The sequence below is a fragment of the Monodon monoceros genome, unplaced genomic scaffold, assembly GCF_005190385.1.
Source record: "Monodon monoceros isolate NGI ecotype Baffin Bay Population unplaced genomic scaffold, NGI_Narwhal_1 Super_Scaffold_19, whole genome shotgun sequence".
NCBI lineage: Eukaryota > Metazoa > Chordata > Mammalia > Artiodactyla > Monodontidae > Monodon > Monodon monoceros.
In genome coordinates this window covers 81,024,940-81,041,913 of record NW_021703775.1, presented here as the reverse complement: position 1 = coordinate 81,041,913, position 16,974 = coordinate 81,024,940, and the positions used below count along the sequence as shown (strand labels likewise).

General features: G+C 50.8%; 1 protein-coding gene across 1 annotated transcript in view; it reads left to right on the top strand.

Moving 5' to 3' along the window:
- The first annotated feature begins 718 nt into the window (after positions 1-718).
- Positions 719-16,974, top strand: part of HPCAL1 (hippocalcin like 1) — a 112,170-nt gene continuing 95,914 nt past the window's right edge. Inside the window, exon 1 of the mRNA XM_029232661.1 lies at positions 719-1,004. The gene's annotated coding sequence lies outside the window, so the exon portion shown is untranslated. The remainder of the gene's footprint in view (positions 1,005-16,974) is intronic.

Genomic DNA, 16,974 nt, shown 5'->3' with positions numbered 1-16,974 from the left:
AGCAGAGACTGACCCCCCACAGCATGTCAAGGAGGGAAGGGCCCGAGGAAGCCCGCTCCTCGTCCCGTCCATTTTATGGGTGGGGAGGCCGAGGCCGAGGGAGTCCAAGGGATTTGTCAAAATGGCCTAGAGTCAGCAAAGGCAACCAGAACTGGAACCCAGGCCTCCGTTCTCCCGGCCCCGGTCTCCTTCCCTGAACCAGGCGCGGGAATGCCTGTGGCATCTGCTCACGGGACGGGTGGTTAAACGGACCAGAGGGACCTGGCAGGCAGCCTGCGGCGACTGAAGCCTTTTTCCCCTCTGGGCCACCCGGGCCGCACTTCCGGAAGAGGACTCGGGGTCGGCCCCTCCCGCGTGCCGCCTCCAGGCCTCTACCACACCCTCAGGCCAGAGGCCAAAGGTTAGGGAGGCGGAGCCGGTGCTTGGCTCCGCCCCTGCTCCGAGATCCAAGCGGGGCTAAGACCGGGTCAAGGCCTCAGCCGGGCAGAGCGTGGGCTAGAGAGTAGCGAGGGGCCGGCGTTGGAAGAGCGGAGGCCGGGCGCTGCAGGGCCATAAGGGGGGCGTGGTTAGGGACGGGGGCGTGACCTGAGTGGGTTGACGGGCGGGGCTAAATTGGGGCGTGGTCGAGGCGGGGGCGGGTCCGCAGGAAACTTGAGCTCCCACCCCGGCCGGGCGCCCCGCCTCCGGGCCCCGCCTTCGCGTCCCTTCCTTTCCCTGTCTGGCAGGCGGGCCGCGGCGACTGCAGACGGCGGACTGGCGGATCGGCGGACTGGCGGGCACCTCCACTTCGCTCTCTCCCTCACTGACGGCTTCCTTTTGTCTTTCTGCGAGGAGATGAGCGCAGGGCCGGCGCGGCGGCTGCGGGCGCACGGAGGCCCGCGTTCCTAGGCACCCTTTCCGGCCTCGGCGCGCTCGCCCCTCGTAGCGGCCCGCGCCCGCCCCAGCGCCGGTGGCTCGGAACTTGGGCTTGGGGAGCCGGCGGATCGCGTCCTGCGACGGAGCAGGTAGGAAAGGGGCGGGCTGCGGGGCTGCGGGGAGTACGGGCGTGTGCACCGGCGTGCGCTGCGATCGGGCTCTCAGCGTGTGTGTGTGCGTGTGTGTGTTGAGGGGTGATTGTGTTTCTTTGCGCAGTGGAGTTGTGGGTGACTGAGTACGGTGGTGTGTCCCTGGAATGGCGTGTCCTCGTGCGGATCCGTGTGTGCAGTTGGATGTGCACATTTGGGGCTGCGTTTGTGGAATTGTGTGTCGGGGCGCAGTTGCTGGTGGGGACCGGGGCGGGGAGCGTGTCGTGTGTGAGCGGCTGTGCGTGAGGCGCGTGTGGCAGGGTGGGCGTGGGCGGTCCACCCCGAGCGCGGAGCCCGGGGTCCCAGCCGGCCGGCCCAGTGCGGACGGAGTACAGAGCCCCGGAGGATAGCTGGGATCCGAGGGGGCTAGCCCGGGCTTAGGGGGCAGCCCTGACTAGCCCTGCTCGGGGAGAGGTCCGCGCGGCCCCCGTGAGTCGCCTGTGTGCTCTGGCCAGGGGAGGGGGCCCTCGCGGCGGCCATCTGCTCCCTCTTCCCCAGGCGGAGGGCAACGTACAGAGCCCTGCTGCGGAGTTAGGAGCCCTGGCATCGCCGTGACTCGCACTGCGACCTGGGCCCGACACGCCACCTTCCCGGGTCGCGGTTTTCTTATCAAGTGGGGACAGTTCCTCCCTCGGGGTCTGTCGTGACGGTTAAAATGAGAACCACTAAAGATAGCTCTCGGCCCAGTGCCTGGCACATAGTAGGTGTTAATGTTAATTGCATTAGCGTCTCTCTTTTAAAAAATCCTTTTGTTTTCTTTATCGTGGGTGGGACTCTTACCCCCCCCCCCCGCCACCCCGCGCGTGTTTTGTGCCTCACTCGCCGTCCTAACTTAACCATGAAGCTCCGAGATTCGAGAAAGTTTAGGCTGCCTGCTGCGCCGCCTCCCCGCCGCAGCTCCCGGGCAGCGCCGCCACGAAGGTGCAGTAGCGCGCCTCGCGGGGCGCCGGCCCTTCTCCAGCTGCGAAGGCTCTGGCGCCCGAGCGGGGGTCCCTCTCCTGGCCGAAGGCAGAGGCTAAGGAAGTCAGGAGCCCTTTTGTTCAACAAGTGCCTAGTCCCCGGGGCGTGCACATCTGCAATCTGAGAGCCCCGGTGTGAAGTGGCGCTCCCCGCAGAGACGGATCTCGGGCTCCCAGGGCACCCTGGCCAGGCCTGGTCACGCCGAAGGCTTCCCCCTTTTCCTCCCCGCCAACATCGATTCCCCCTAGAGGAGCATGATTGCCGGAGCATGAGTCCTGCCTTAGGCCCTGGCATTGAACACCCTCTGGGTACCGGCCCCCGTCAACGGCAATCCCCTCTCCCTTTGATCAGCCTTACGCAGGAGTCTGAGGGTCTGCATCCTATTCCCACGCCTTAATTTTTAAATTGCTTAGTTTCAGACCTACTACTCATTGAACTGCAGTGAATGTGCACACAGCTCTAACCATGATTCTCTCTCTGGCGGAGTCCTGCCAGCAGCACCACAGCGCTTGCTCAGGCCCAGCAGGGTGAGCTGGCCAGGGCTGCTCTGCCGCTTTCTGCCACAGCCAGTGATTCCTTCCCTCCATCTCTGGTTTCTTCCTCTCAGGACCCTTCCCGGTAGGGAAAAAAAAATACCCTTTGCCAAGGGAGCAGCTGACCTCATGGTACATGAGGTTGTTAAAATGAAGCGCTGGCAGGGAGTGGGCAGGGCCTGCGTCTGGGTCTGGGTGCCTTTCCAAGTATCAGATGCTCCCGGCTGGTGTTCTCAAGGAAGCTTGTTCAGGCTTTTATGACACAGTAGCAGAAACCTCTGGTTTGTCTTCCACCCGGACCGAAGCCCTGAGATCTCAACAGTGATTGCATGTCAGGGGAACGAATAAGCTAATTTGTTATCCTGATTTGGTGTCAGGAGCATACTTAGAATGGAACCTGCTTTTCGTGTTTCATAAAATGATTTTATATCCTAGAGGAGACAAGCCTCTTGATCTGAATCCTATTCTCTTCCCCATAATCCAATTCAGTAATAATATTAAAAAAAAGTCAGTCTGACTTTCTCTGCTCAGAAGACAGACCAAAAGCTGGGATTTTTTCCCCCTTAGTTAAAACCAGCCCTTTGCCTTAAGGAAACCAGTGTTTTGGCCCTAGATCTATTTCTGTTTCACTTTTGAAAGGCCTGTAATAACCGAGCTCTTGAGGTTCTATTGGATAATGTGCCAGAGGGAAGGGCCAGGGGCTCTGCCTCCTGCTTGCCGGGGGTCGTGGTGCCGTGTTCTTGCCTTGCCTGCTCCATTTGCATTCTGATTTTTGTAAGTTGGGAAATAGATGTCAACGTGCGATAATAATTTGGGAGACCTGGCTTTGGGAATCAGATGTCCGGAAGGTCATCTTGTGGAGAAACAAGAATAAGTCAAACCCCCAGAAGAACAAAGATTTGCCCCAACTCTAGCCAATGACCCATTCATTTCCAATAAGCCCTTCTAGGGAGAGACTCTAGAGAAATAAAAAGCTTGGACGAATTCCTTCAGAATTTGTCCTAATGTCCCTTTCTGACCTCAGGGCTGTGCAGAATTAGAAATACAAGCGACAGAAGGGCAGGGAGTGGGCCCCCGTTGGCCCACACTCCCCAGCCTGGGCCTTGCACTCACCAAGCCCCATTTCTACTTGGAGCTGCTGTGCAGTTTCATCTGGTAAAGAGGTAGTGCTATCATCTGGGGCTGGCACCCCCCTCTTTTCAGGGCTCTGTGTGCACAATTCCAAGGTCACCATTCACATAAAACAGCATGGTGAGGGACTTCCCCGGTGGTCCAGTGGTTAAGGCCTCGCCTTCCAACGCAGGGGGTGCGGGTTTGATCCCTGGTCGGGGAGCTAAGATCCCGCGGTTTTCTCGTGGCCAGAAAACCAAAACATAAAACAGAAGCAGTATTGCAACAAATTCAATGAAGACTTTAAAAATGGTCCACATCAAAAAAGTCTTTAAAAACAAAAAATACCATAGTGAGTGTTCGTCCCTCAGGGTAGTCTGTATTCCCCTTATTCCCACAGGCCTCCCCGAGACTTACTCTAAGACCTTGCATTGCCACTTGGAAGTGGTAAAGTGCCAAGGTCTGATAATCCAGGGTAATAATAAGGAGCCCCAGACTTTATTTGGCATCAGATAGCAAGCTTCTTGGCAGCCAAAATTTTATAGGTTGGGGATTGGGTTTGTATTAGAATTTAGCATTCCACCAAGCCCTAAACCGTGCTTGTTTGTTGCAGGATAATGCTCCCAATTTATGAGCTGCCAGCCCAGACTTGATGGGGGATTATGTGTGTTTTGCTAGTTTGTCAGCCCTTGATGTCATTGTGCTTGGGGAAGGAGGGCACTTGGAGACTTAATCATGCTCTACTTTAGGACTCACCATTATCCCACAGTCTCGCTGGGTTCCTTTCGTGTTTTCATGCCCACACGCAAGTCTGCGCATCTGTGCACCTCATGTGGCTCCTGTCTTCTTCCCTTTGGGTTGAGTTTCTAATCAGGGGATGACAGAGGGTACTTGTATATGGAGATAGCAGAGCGAGCTTAGGGCCTCTCGGTGCCACTTGCCCCATGGAAAAAACTCTTTCAAATCACTTTCCACCAAAAAGAAAAAAAAATTCGTTGGAATCTACTGGTGTGGGTTTAATGTAACTTCAGGTAATCAATACAGTTTGACAGGTGGAACATTTCTTAGGCACTGAGCAAGGTGCAAGTCTAAAGAATTAAAAAGAAAAAAATCATCTGAAAAGCTCAGTGAATCCTTTAAGAGAGCCTTGCCTCGGCCATGTCGTTTCAAGTCGAATTGAATTTCAGAGGCAGTGCTTCATATCTTTGTGTTCATGACACGTGACTAACTAAAGACACTTTCTGAGAGGCCTCAGGCTCCCTCCCCTGCCTGCATCAGGGCAGCAAAATGGCTTCTTTGACCTTTTCATTTTCCTTTATCAGCCTAGTGTACCCTCTACCCCTAGACCCCTGCTCGCTCATCCAGTAGCTGTGTTTTCTGGATATCGGTTTCTCTTTAGAGTCTTGGTACAACACAGGCTGGCAGGAAGCCAGAAGACTGGAGTAGGGGTGCTGGCATTAGCCTCACCGGCCTCATTAGGCGAGAAGTCTTCTTTGAGGAGCTAGTGATGGGTTTCTGACCCTTGGTTAAGAAATACTCAGGATTGTTAAATTCTGACTCTTTGGATAAAGCAGCCATGGTCCTGGACACAGGAAAAAAGCTTTTGGAGGTATGCAGTTCCCCTCTTGAAAGTCTTCCCTGATTGCCTGAATACGCTGTTGCCCAACCGAAGTCTCCCCTTGCTGTGTGTCCCCTTCAGCAAGGGAGGTGTCCCCTTGGTCAGGCACCTGCCGTCACGTCTGTGCACTGACAGGGAGCTCTCCCACCGCCCTGACCCCGTGCTGTGTGTGTGCTCTGTGCTACTACATGTCACAGCAGAGCCCAGAGCCCACCGCGCCCTGCCCTTCCCCCATTTCCCCACGCATCTAGCGGGTCAGACCTCTGCTGCCCCGCCCTCCTCCCCATACCCATGCCTCTTCTGCCCAACGCCCAGCAAAGCCTCATCCCTTAGCCTGGAGCTCGGCTTCCATTTCATCCTGTCCCTTTCCACCCCCCCACCCAACCCCCCAGTTCAGTCTCTTCCTCACTAACTTCTTCTGAACACCTACTGTGGTCTTGCTTCAAGCTGGGCTCCGAAAGCTGGCCACGGGCTTCATCCCTGCCCCTGAGAGCTTGGTCTTGGGGAGAACATCTAGTGAGCTGGTGGAATTGACAGGTGCTGGGAGGGCAGCTCCCGCCCCAGGCCCGGGCCTGGGGAAAAGCCTCGGGAGGAGGTGTCTGGAGGGAGGTGGGACAGTGAGGGTGAGGCCAGGCAGGTGGGCACAGCGTCTTTCTTCTCTCCCAGCCACACTTGATCCACTAAACTCCTACTCGATCTTTAAAAATTTTTTTTTCAATTAACAGCTTTATTGAGGTATAATTTATATACCACAGAGTGTACCCATTTAAAGTGTATTAGTAGGACTTCCCTGATGGCGCAGTGGTTGAGAATCCGCCTGCCAATGCAGGGGACACGGCTTCGAGCCCTGGTCCGGGAAGATCCCACATGCCGCGGAGCAACTAAGCCCGTGCGCCACAACTCCTGAGCCTGCGCTCTAGAGCCCACGAGCCACGACTACTGAGCCAGCGTGCCACAACTACTGAAGCCCGTGCGCCGCAACAAGAGAAGCCACTGCAATGAGAAGCCTGCGCGCCGCAACGAAGAGTAGCCCCAGCTCGCTGCAACTAGAGAAAGCCCGCGCGCAGCAATGAAGACCCGCCGCAGCCAAAAAAAAAAAAGTGTATCTTTAGATGGGAATTCCCTGGTGGTCCAGTGGTTAGGACTCTGAGCTTTCACTGCCGCGGGTGAAGGTTCTATCTCTGATGGGGAGCTAAGATCCCGCATGCTGCACGGCGTGGCCAAAAAAAAAAAAAAAAAAGTATTATTCGATACTTTTCAGTAAACTTACAGAGTTGTGCAACTGTCACCACAATCCAGTTTTAGAGCGTTTCCCTCGCGCCGGAAGGCTCCCTCGTGCCCATTAGCTGTCACTCCCTGTTCCCACTCCTGGCCCCGGGCAACTACCCTCCAGCTTTCTGTCTCTAGATTTGCCTTTTCTTCCTATGGTTCCTTTTATAGATTTGGCTCAAGGGTCCCCTCTGGGAGGCCTTCCTGGAGTCTTCCAGTTAGAATTGGCTTCTCCCTCAGGCTGCTGAAGTAGCCAGTGCTGTCTCCCTGTGTGTCGGGGAGCTCTCTGAAGGAGCCTCAGGTCTTACTGGCCCCTCATCTGTCACCTAGCACAGCGCCGGGCACCTGGGATGCCCAGAGCATGTTGGCTGGACTAACTGAAGTTGCCTCCCTCACGTTTCTTTTGTGAACTCCTGAGTATCCAGCACAGTGTTGGAATTTAAAGTACAGAGTGTGTACTTGTGTTGTGAGGCCCTGCTACATTATCTTGTTTCAGCAGGAACATGTGAGGCAAATGGGATGAAACCCATTTTTTAAAATGAAAACGTGGAGGATGCCCAGGGCAAAATAAGTAGCCCAAAGCCATTGGTAGATAGTAGAAGCAGCAAGAATTAAACCTTCTCTTCCAGGCCTATTAGGTAGTAAGGAGATGCCCTTCTGTGGTTTTTCCTGCCATCACCTCCCAGACAATGTAAATTCCTTCAAGGGCTTGAGTGGTACAGGGCGCAGCTTCCTTTGCCCCAGTACTTGGCCGGGTAGGAGTGACTCAGTTTAAGTTGTGTGGACATGCAGAGAAGTTTCTTGGTCAATAGATGTGGAGGAAGGCCCTGGGGGAGGGAGGGGGTGCATGCGCCTCCATACATTGTGCATTCAGAAGTCTCTTCCTGTGTCATTTTTTAAAAATTAATTAATTTTATTTATTTTTGGCTGTGTTGGGTCTTCGTTGCTGCGCGCAGGTTTTCTCTAGTTGTGGCGAGCGGGGGCTGCTCTTCGTCGCGGTGTGCGGGCTTGTCATAGCAGTAGCTTCTCTTGTTTCGGAGCACGGGCACTAGGCCACGCAGGCTCAGTAGTTGTGGTGCATGGGCTCAGTAGTTGTGGCTCGTGGGCTCTAGAGCGCAGGCTCAGTAGTTGTGGCGCACAGGCTTAGTTGCTCCGTGGCGTGTGGGATCTTCCCGGACCAGGGCTCGAACCCGTGTCCCCTGCCCTGGCAGACTGATTCCTAACCCCTGCGCCACCAGGGAAGTCCCCTCTTGTGTCAGTTTTGTTCTTTGAGGAAAGTAGCAGGGGAGGAGATCCCATTTTACAAATGTGCAGCCTGAGACACAGAAATTGTATACCCAGTGTATATAGATTGATCTGGGTCTGGTGTGTAGACCACCAGGTCACAAATGGTCTCTACCACTCACTGATGCAGAGAACTTTCACCGTGGACACTGAGGGTGTCTTGTTTCTTCCTGAAGGATTGGGGTTGTTAGACCCTATTTTTCAGAATATCCCAGGGGAAAGACCAGGGATGGGGTCAGGCAGACCGGGGTTCTAGTCAGTCTCTGCTCTGTTGTTTATTGGCTGAGTGACCCTTTCTGAGTTTGCTCATGTGAGAAAAGGGGTTCTGGGCCCCCATCAGACAATCTCATGAAACCTGGATGTAGAGGACCCGGTTGAGTCTGGCTGGTCACATGTCTGCGGAAACGGAGGCTGCTGCAGGGCTTCCCCAGCAATCAATGTTTCTTTTCAAATTCAGGATTATTAGGCATATTTTGACCCAGACTGTAGCAGCAAGACACATGACATGAGAGCCTGTGAATGTGTGCGTGCCAAGGGTCCTGGAAGGGAGCCGGGAGGGTCGTGATTTGGAGTTTGGGGAGCTGCCGTGTTGCATTGCCCCAGCTTGCATCTCCTGCAAAGCGTCGCACAGGGTCCCTGATGCAGCCACAGTGAACTTGGGGCGGGGGGTGGCACATAAAGAGAGACCTGTGGGTTATTTCTCAGACATTAGGAGGCCCAGACCCCCTAATCCCCTCCCCCCTTGGGCACTTGGAAAGCGTTTATTAGTTTGGGTGCGTGGGTGCCAATGGGCTGAAGGGGGACTCCTGGCAACACCGGCAGAGTTATGGTTCTGAGCAGCCGTATGTGTGGATCACAGCGCTGTTTTCCCTCCAGCAGCAAAATGCTCAGGTCTCTGCTTCCTTCCTGTGCATTTAACAGACGTTTCCAGAAAACAGAATTGACGACAGCTCCCCACCCTTCGCTGTCACTCCCATCCTTTCTCTCTGCTGCGCTGTAATCCACTTTTGGAGGGAAGTGAGAACCTCTCCAAATCAATCACCTGGGTTTAAAGACAGTCGTTTCCAATGTCGTGCCATTTTCTGTATTTACGGGCGTGGCTGAGTGGAGCCGGTGGGGGGTCCCCTGGGGGGCAGGATTGGTGGCGGGCTCGCCCCCTCTCTCGCTCTCAGCCCTCCCCGGAGCGTGGGGCGGCGGTGGCAGGGATGAGGCTTTATTAAAAATCCCTCAGTCGTGCGGTGCCAGTGCCACGCTTTGTGACGCAGCCTGGACGGCCTGGCTCAGCTTCCAGGGGTGGGAGCCCGGCCGTGCTGGCTGCTGCGGCTCGTTTGGGTGTGTTTCTCCTTCCTTGTGAGTAAAGGCAGAAGCAGGCCTTGGACAGACGCTAAGCCCCGGCTTTCCTTCATGCCAGAACTTTGGCATTCTTGTTCTCTGGGGATGGCTTTTTCTCTCTCCTTTCTCTCTAAAGACAGGATAAAGGATTACTGCCTTATTAGCCTACGTTCCTGGTGATGTGCTTTTACCTAAAGACAACATGGCCTGCCTCATTGTTCCCAGAGCTAGCTGTAAAGTGAAAACTTGTGCATTTGGGAATTAGTTTCAACATTGTTGGTGGCGGGGGCGGGGGCAGGGGAGGTGTAGCGCAGGTAAGGGACTCTAGGTCCTCAGGGCCAGGGACCCTCAAGCAGTGTAAAGGTCTCACCGTGTTCCTTCCACTGTAACTCCTTCCCCCTGGGTGTTGTCCTGGGCCAGTTGCTGGCTTTCCAGTACAGCCATATCATCGCCCATCCCTGGTACCACCATCGCCACTGTCATCACCATCGCCATCAGTAGCATCGCTATAACCACCATCACGACCACGTCATCATCGTTCAGTCTCAGCATTGCTTCCCGAACTTTGGCTACTGCATCACATAGCCCATCTCTGCTGAATTAGCTGTTCCTTGGGGGGATGCCCCCTAGTGTTAGGGGGGTAATGAGGGGGGTTACGACAGGATAGTGGTAGGCACAGAGGACCCGAATGGGTGGATGACGGAATGTCACTCTGCAAGTGGCTTCATGAGAATAACTAATCTGTAAGATTCTTGGAAAAATCTCACCTGCGATGATTAATTTTATGTGTCAGATTAAATTTTATTTTTTAATTTTATGCGACAGGGCTAAGGGATGCCCAGGTAGCTGGTAAACCATTATGTACGGGATGTATAGGTATGTCTGTGAGGGTGTCTCTGAAAGAAATTAGCATTTGGTTCAGTAGACAGAGTAAAGAAGATTGCCCTCACCATTGTGGATGGGTGGCATCTAATCCACTGAGGGCTTGAGTAGAACAGAAAGGCAGAGGAAGGAGAAATTGGCTCTTTCTCTTGAGCTCGGACAGGCATCTTCTCCTGTCCTTGGACTTCAGTGTTCCTGGTTCTTGGGCCTTTGGGTGTGAACTGGGACTTAACACTGCTGGCTTTCTTGGTTCTCCAGCTTGTACTTGGCAGATTGTAGGACTTCTTGGCCTCAAATTGAGCCGATTTCTGTAATAAGTCTATCTGTATAATCAGTAGTTCCCCCTTATCGGTGGTTTCACTTTCCAAGGTTTCAATGACCTGTGCTCAACTGTGGTCCAAAAGTGTTACATGGAAAATTCTAGAAATAATTCCTAAGTTTAAAATTTTGTGATGGGAGAACAGTATGGAGGTTCCTCAAAAAACTGAAAATAGAACTACCATACGACCCAGCAATCCCACTACTGGGCATATACCCTGAGAAAACCGTAATTCAAAAAGAGACATGTACCACAATGCTCATTGCAACACTATTTAAAATAGCCAGGACATGGAAGCAACCCAAGTGTCCATCAACAGATGAATGGATAAAGAAGATGTGACACATATATACAATGGGGTATTACTCAGCCATAAAAAGAAACGAAATTGAGTTATTTGTAGTGAGGTGGATGGAAATAGAGTCTGTCATACAGAGTGAAGTAAGTCAGCAAGAGAAAAACAAATACCATGTGCTAACCCATATATATGGAATCTTAAAAAAAAAAAAAAAGATTCTGAAGAACCTAGGGGCAGGACAGGAATAAAGGCGCAGACGTAGAGAATGGACTTGAGGGCATGGGGAGAGGGAAGGGTAAGCTGGGACGAAGTGAGAGAGTGGCATGGACATATGTACACTACCAAATGTAAAATGGATGGCTAGTGGGAAGCTGCCATATAGCAAAGGGAGATCAGCTCGGTGCTCTGTGACCACCTAGAGGGGTGGGATAGGGAGTGTGGGAGGGAGATGCAAGATGGCGGGGATATGGAGACATATGTATATGTATCGCTGATTCGCTTTGTTATACAGCAGAAACTAACACACCATTGTCAAGCAATTATACTCCAATAAAGATGTTAAAAAAAGAAAAAATAAAATAAAATAAAATCTTGTGATGTTCTGAGTAGCATAACGAAATATCACACTGTCCCACCTCATCCCTCTGGGATCCCCAGCCGTCAACATCCTGATGGCTCAAGCGATCCAGGATCCCCAAAACAGATGATCCTCCTTCTGACGTATCATCAGAAGGTCAATAGAGGCCCAACGTAACATCGCAGTGCGCACGTCACTCGCCTCACTTTATCTCACCATGTAGGCATTTTATCATCTCATATCACAAGAAGGATGAGAATGGTACCGCATGCTATTTTGAGAGAGAGACCATACTCACATAACTTTTATTATAGTAAATTGTTATAATCGTTCTATTTTATTATCATTGTTGTTAATCTCTCACTGTGCCTAATTTATAGTTTAAACTTTATCATAGGTATGTATGTACAGGAAAAAAAAATAGCAGTATAGGGTTCAGTACTGTCTGTGGTTTTAGGCATCCACTGGGGGTCTTGGAACATATCCCCCTCGGATAAGGGGGGACTACTGTATGTGTGTGTGTGTATGTATATATATATGTACACACACACACACACAAGATAGATATATGCATATCCTGTATTTGCATATGTCTGTTTATCTGGAGAACCCTGGCTAATTCACCACCCATTCTTTCAGGCCCAGGGGGGAGCCACTGTCACCTTTGTCCCCCCAGGGAGGACAGATTGGGCTCCTGGCCGTATTCTCCAGGCCCTTTGCTGATGCGCCTCTCTAGGACCTGACCTAGCAGGTTGGGGACTGAGCTTCTCTGCCTCTCCCAGGGCAGTGGGCCTCTTTGCATACGGGGCCCCTGTGGATTTCTCCTCCATGGCCCCGCATTCCTGGCACTGAGCCTGGGACTCAGTGGATGTCCAGATGTGTGGCCAAACCACCATCCTCTTCTCTCAACTGTAGGATGGTGAGTGAATTGAATTATTTAAAACTTAGCACCTCAGCTAAGGGGCTTGCTTTGCAGGCCTGAATGTGCGACTGTGCGGTTCAGTGCACTAATGCTGTTTCCTGTGCTGTCGCTGGTGGTGAGTGTTTACGCGCTCATGAAAACTGCAGGACAGTGGCCTGGAAAGCATCACGACCTTATGGGCTGGTGGAGTGACTGCCCTCCTGTTATGAATGTCTGGTTTCACTTGGCATGGGCGGCTTTTCCTCCCCAGATCTCAGTTTCCTCATTTGTCAAATGCAGCTCGGGGCTCGATAACCTGTAAATTCTCTGTCAGCTCTACAAGCCAGGAAAAATGCTTAAAATTGTAAACTTGAGGGGCTTCCCTGGCGGTCCAGTGGTTAAGACTCTTCACCTCCACTGCAGGGGGTGCAGGTTTGATCCCTGGCTGGGGAACTAAGATCCCACATGCCGTGCGGAGTGGCCAAAAAAAAAGTAAATTTGAGTTGTAGGGCACATCCAACATAAAGTATGGAGAGAATTTTCATAGCTAAACTGACTGCAACAAAAAAATGAACCTCTTACGAAACACAGATGCAACCGCCCTCTGAAGAGCTGGCATCACAATTCAGAAGAGAGTGACAATATTGAGGAACAGATTTGTGGAGCACAGACTAGAAGGAAGGGGTAGGGCAGAGGGTACTGAACTTAGGGAGACAACCTTTGTGTGTTTCATCCACCCATCCGTGCATTCAGTGCCTTCTTATAACTTCCTGTGCCAGGGATGGTGCTATGTCTTAAGGAAGCTGAGATTAAGAAGACAGGGACTCCTGGTACCAAGGAAGAGTGTGATTTCATTGGGGTATTCGCTGTGGGAGCACGGAAGCAGGTTGGCAGTTGAGCTGAGGTCTTATGCTCTAGATCCGAGAGCCTTACTTAGAAGCTGTTTACGATTCCTTTTTTTAAAAAAAATCGTTTATTTATTTGGTTGCACTGGGTCTTAGTTGCGGCAGGCGAGATCATTAGTTGCGGCTCGCCGGCTCATTAGTTACAGCACGTGGGCTCCTTAGTTGCGGCTCACCAGCTCCTTAGTTGTGGCATGTGAACACTTAGTTGCGGCATGTGAACGCTTAGTTGCAGCATGCGTGTGGGATCTAGTTCCCTGACCAGGGATCGAACCCGGGCCCCCTGTATTGGAAGCGCGGAGTCTTAGCCACTGTGCCACCAGGGAAGTCCCATGTTTACAATTCCTTTAAGAGGACAATAGGGCAAGAAAAGCCAGTGTAGAGGATGTAGATGTTGCCCTCCTCGGTGTAATGGGGCACTTCTGTTTTTTCTGGGAGGTCATGCTGCTCACGATCTAAGAAACTGGTAGACTGAACTTCTTGTTTTGACTAATTGTGAACCAGAGAAAAGTCAGAATTAGGGAGTATTGTAGAAGATAAATAATTGTATTATTTTCAGACAAAAGTATATGTATTGATGCAAACTCCTGACCAGCTTTCACCTCAAATTGGTCTTTTTAATGAGTTACTAAGAATTCTTTGAAATGAACATATTTCTGGTAGTAAGCTAGTAAGTATTTGCTAAAGGGGTTGAAAATAAGCAATTTAAACGTGTCTCTTAAATATGGGGCTGAAAAGCAAGATGTAGAACTAGATAGGGAGGGAAAAAAAGCTCAGAGAAAATAGATGGGAAGGACATATACCGAACTGTTAGCAGTTGAGTCTGATGGGATCATGAGTGGTTTCTCTTTTCTGCTTTTTCACATTGCTCTACATTCTAAATTTTCATCCACGGGAATGTATTAGTTTTGCAATTAGGAAAAAAAGAAGGTTTTAGAAAGGAACCCGAAGAACGCATTCCTCTGATAACCTTGTTTATCCTCTTAATTTCCTTAGCAAACTTTCTTTTTATAGTCAGACTGGCTGGAACCCATAAATTCCATACTTGTGATGATTTGAATTAATGGAAATTTATCATGCTACATTGTTAGAATTTGTTAATCTCATCTAAATTCAATACTGAGTAACTCTATTAACTTGGATATAAAAAAAAATGTTCCAAGTCTTCCAAGAAATTCGCCATTTCAACATGGCAGGGGTAGAGTTTGTTTATGATCTAGGATGTGCTTGTTCCGTTTTGTTTGCTTCAATCTGGGCGTTCACTTTGTTTCTTGCCCTGTAAGGAGGCTTCACGGCTCCTGCTGTGTTGACATTGGGTCTTTTAATGAGGTGGTTTGATGTCCTCGGACCACCTACCCCAGCTTTTCCTTCTGTATTCTCCTCACTGAGTGATCGCGCAGTGGCCCTCTTCCAGGAATAATCTCCTTACTGTTTGTCTCTCAGGATGATGTTTTTTAGCTCCCTTTTTGAAAATAACTTTTTGGGTTTCCCATCCCATCCCAGCCCTTCCTTCCTGACTCCCCCAGAGTGGAACTGCTGGTCTTCAGCTCCTGCAAATTGAAGGGCTTCTGAGGGTGATCCTTCCCCCCTGCCTGTGCTGCTCCTGCCTTGAACTTGGGTTGATGTTGGGTTGACTTGGGTTGACCTTGCGTTGATCTTGGGCTTACGTCGGGTTGACCGTCTTTATTTACCGGCTGGTGAGCAGGGCCATCTCAGCCCTTGTCAGGGCCGTGCCTGACTTTCGGTGGCATCCCTCCAAAGGCTTCTTAGGCTGTTATTCCTGTCGTTTTGCAGAGGTTTAATCTGTCTGAGTCCAGGATATTGAGTCAGCAGTGGAAAGTTATGAAGGCAAAGCCAGCCATAAGAGAAATTGGCTAATAGGAAAGATTAATTTTAGAGTGAATGAAGGAGAGGGATGCTTGGGGGCTGGGCTGTCTCTCCAGGCAAATAATATTGCTATAAAATGTGATAAATCAGAGGTTGCCTTTGCTGCTAGCTCAGCGCCTGCTCATAGTTTCTTGAATTAGAAATTTAAAAAAAATCATATCTTTATAGTCTAGTGTCTGTATTTATGATTTTGTGAAAGAAAATATAATTGTCAGCAAAATTACATACACATCTGGTTAATTATTTCAGGATCTTCACTATGAGGAAACCATATTTTTAAAAAATTAGTATGGCCCCTGTGTTCAGAAATTGTTATTTTTGAAAGCTGGGTCCTTAGCTTATTGCGGGATTCCACATGGAGGCAGGAAGGAAGCTCTCCTGTCACTGGAAACAGGTAGGTTACCATGGAGACCGGGTGTGTCCCACTGGTTTCCTGGGTATCCCAGTTGTCCTGGAGAAGGAATAAACCTCACTTTCTGTGATATTTCTGAAACTGTGTATGTGAATTAAATTTTTCTAAACAAAGGTCCTCTGTTTTATTGACTTACACAGGGATTTCTGACAGAATTTTGCCCTCCGTTATGTTTGCTTAATTTTTAACATGCATAACCCTACCTTTCCTGCCAAAATGCTTAAAATGAATCGAAGGAACACCTAACCCCAAGACAACAACTGGAACAAAATCTTTGAATAAAGCCAGGAATGCTCTCTTTAGTGTGAACGATGATTACCCTGTACAGTTCAACAAATTAGTTCAATAATTCTATATTGTATGCCAAGTCCGGCTCTGGGCCCGGGGATACAATGATGAACAAGGTGTTGGGGGACCTGCCCTTGGGGAGCTCATATTATGACTGTGACCCAAGACAGCGGGAAGCCAAGGAGGGACCCTGGGCTGACCTCCCCTGGCTTACGCTGCTGGCCACTGCCACACAACGGGGCCTTGAACCCCTCTCACTGTCCCGTGGGGTGACGGCCCCCGGGCCTTGTTGGAGGGATGCCACAGCAACTGATTCGTTTGAGCTCTTCTTATTCACAGGCATTTTCCAGAGTGTAGAACCTTGCTTTTATCAGTCTGCTTATGATTTTATACACGGAAAAAATCCTACTCGTGCCTATGCTTGGGTCCCTCTCCATCTCATAGTTTCTAAAGGCAATCCCTTGATGGTTAGCTGTGTAGAAAGCTCTTTGTGCTTCCTGCGTCTTGTTGAACGCCTGGCAGCTTCCTATCTCCCTTCATCCCGTTCGGCTTCAGCATCCTCCAACCCCGTGGAAACAGACCGCCTCCCCCGCCCACAACATGAGCAGCTGGAGGCCCGCGGTGGGCATCCCTGCCTCGCTCTCCCGCCCTCTGCTTCTTTGCAGTCACTTCATCAGCAAAGGCACATCCACTCTTTTCCTTCCCTTCTGCGGGTTGGTGGTCATGAGCAAAGGCCTCCTTCGGCCCTCCCAGCTGGACGGCCCGTTTTGCACAAACTCGTTAATTGGTGGGGACCTCGAGTGGGCTCGTCACAGCCTGCAGAGGCTGTACGTGGGCGTGGAACAGAGCTGGTGGCTGTGTTGGCTTTCAGCGACATTGAGAAAGTGGCAGACACCGGCCTCTGTGTGCTCTGTGATTTGACCGGAGAGCTTGGTCTCGCAGCTACAGGGGATGCTGTGCTCTGAACAAGAAAACAACCTTCAGACCTCAAGTGGCCTGGGCTTAGGGACATCCTGCCTGGTTGGGTTCCAGTTGGGAGGTAACTGCACACTGGAGATGTCTCTTCCTGATGCTGTCCTGACTTCCTTACCGTCTAATGGATAGGGAACAGACCATTCTTTTTTTTTTTTTGAAATAATTTTTCTTGGAGTATAGCTGCTTTACAGTGTTGTGTTAGTTTCTGTTGTAAAGCAAAGTGAATCAGCTATATGTATACATATATCCCCTCCTTTTTGGATTTCCTTCCCATTTAGGTCACCACAGAGCATTGAGTAGGTTCTCATTAGTTATCTGTTTTATACATGGTAGTATATATATGTCAATCCCAGTCTCCCAATT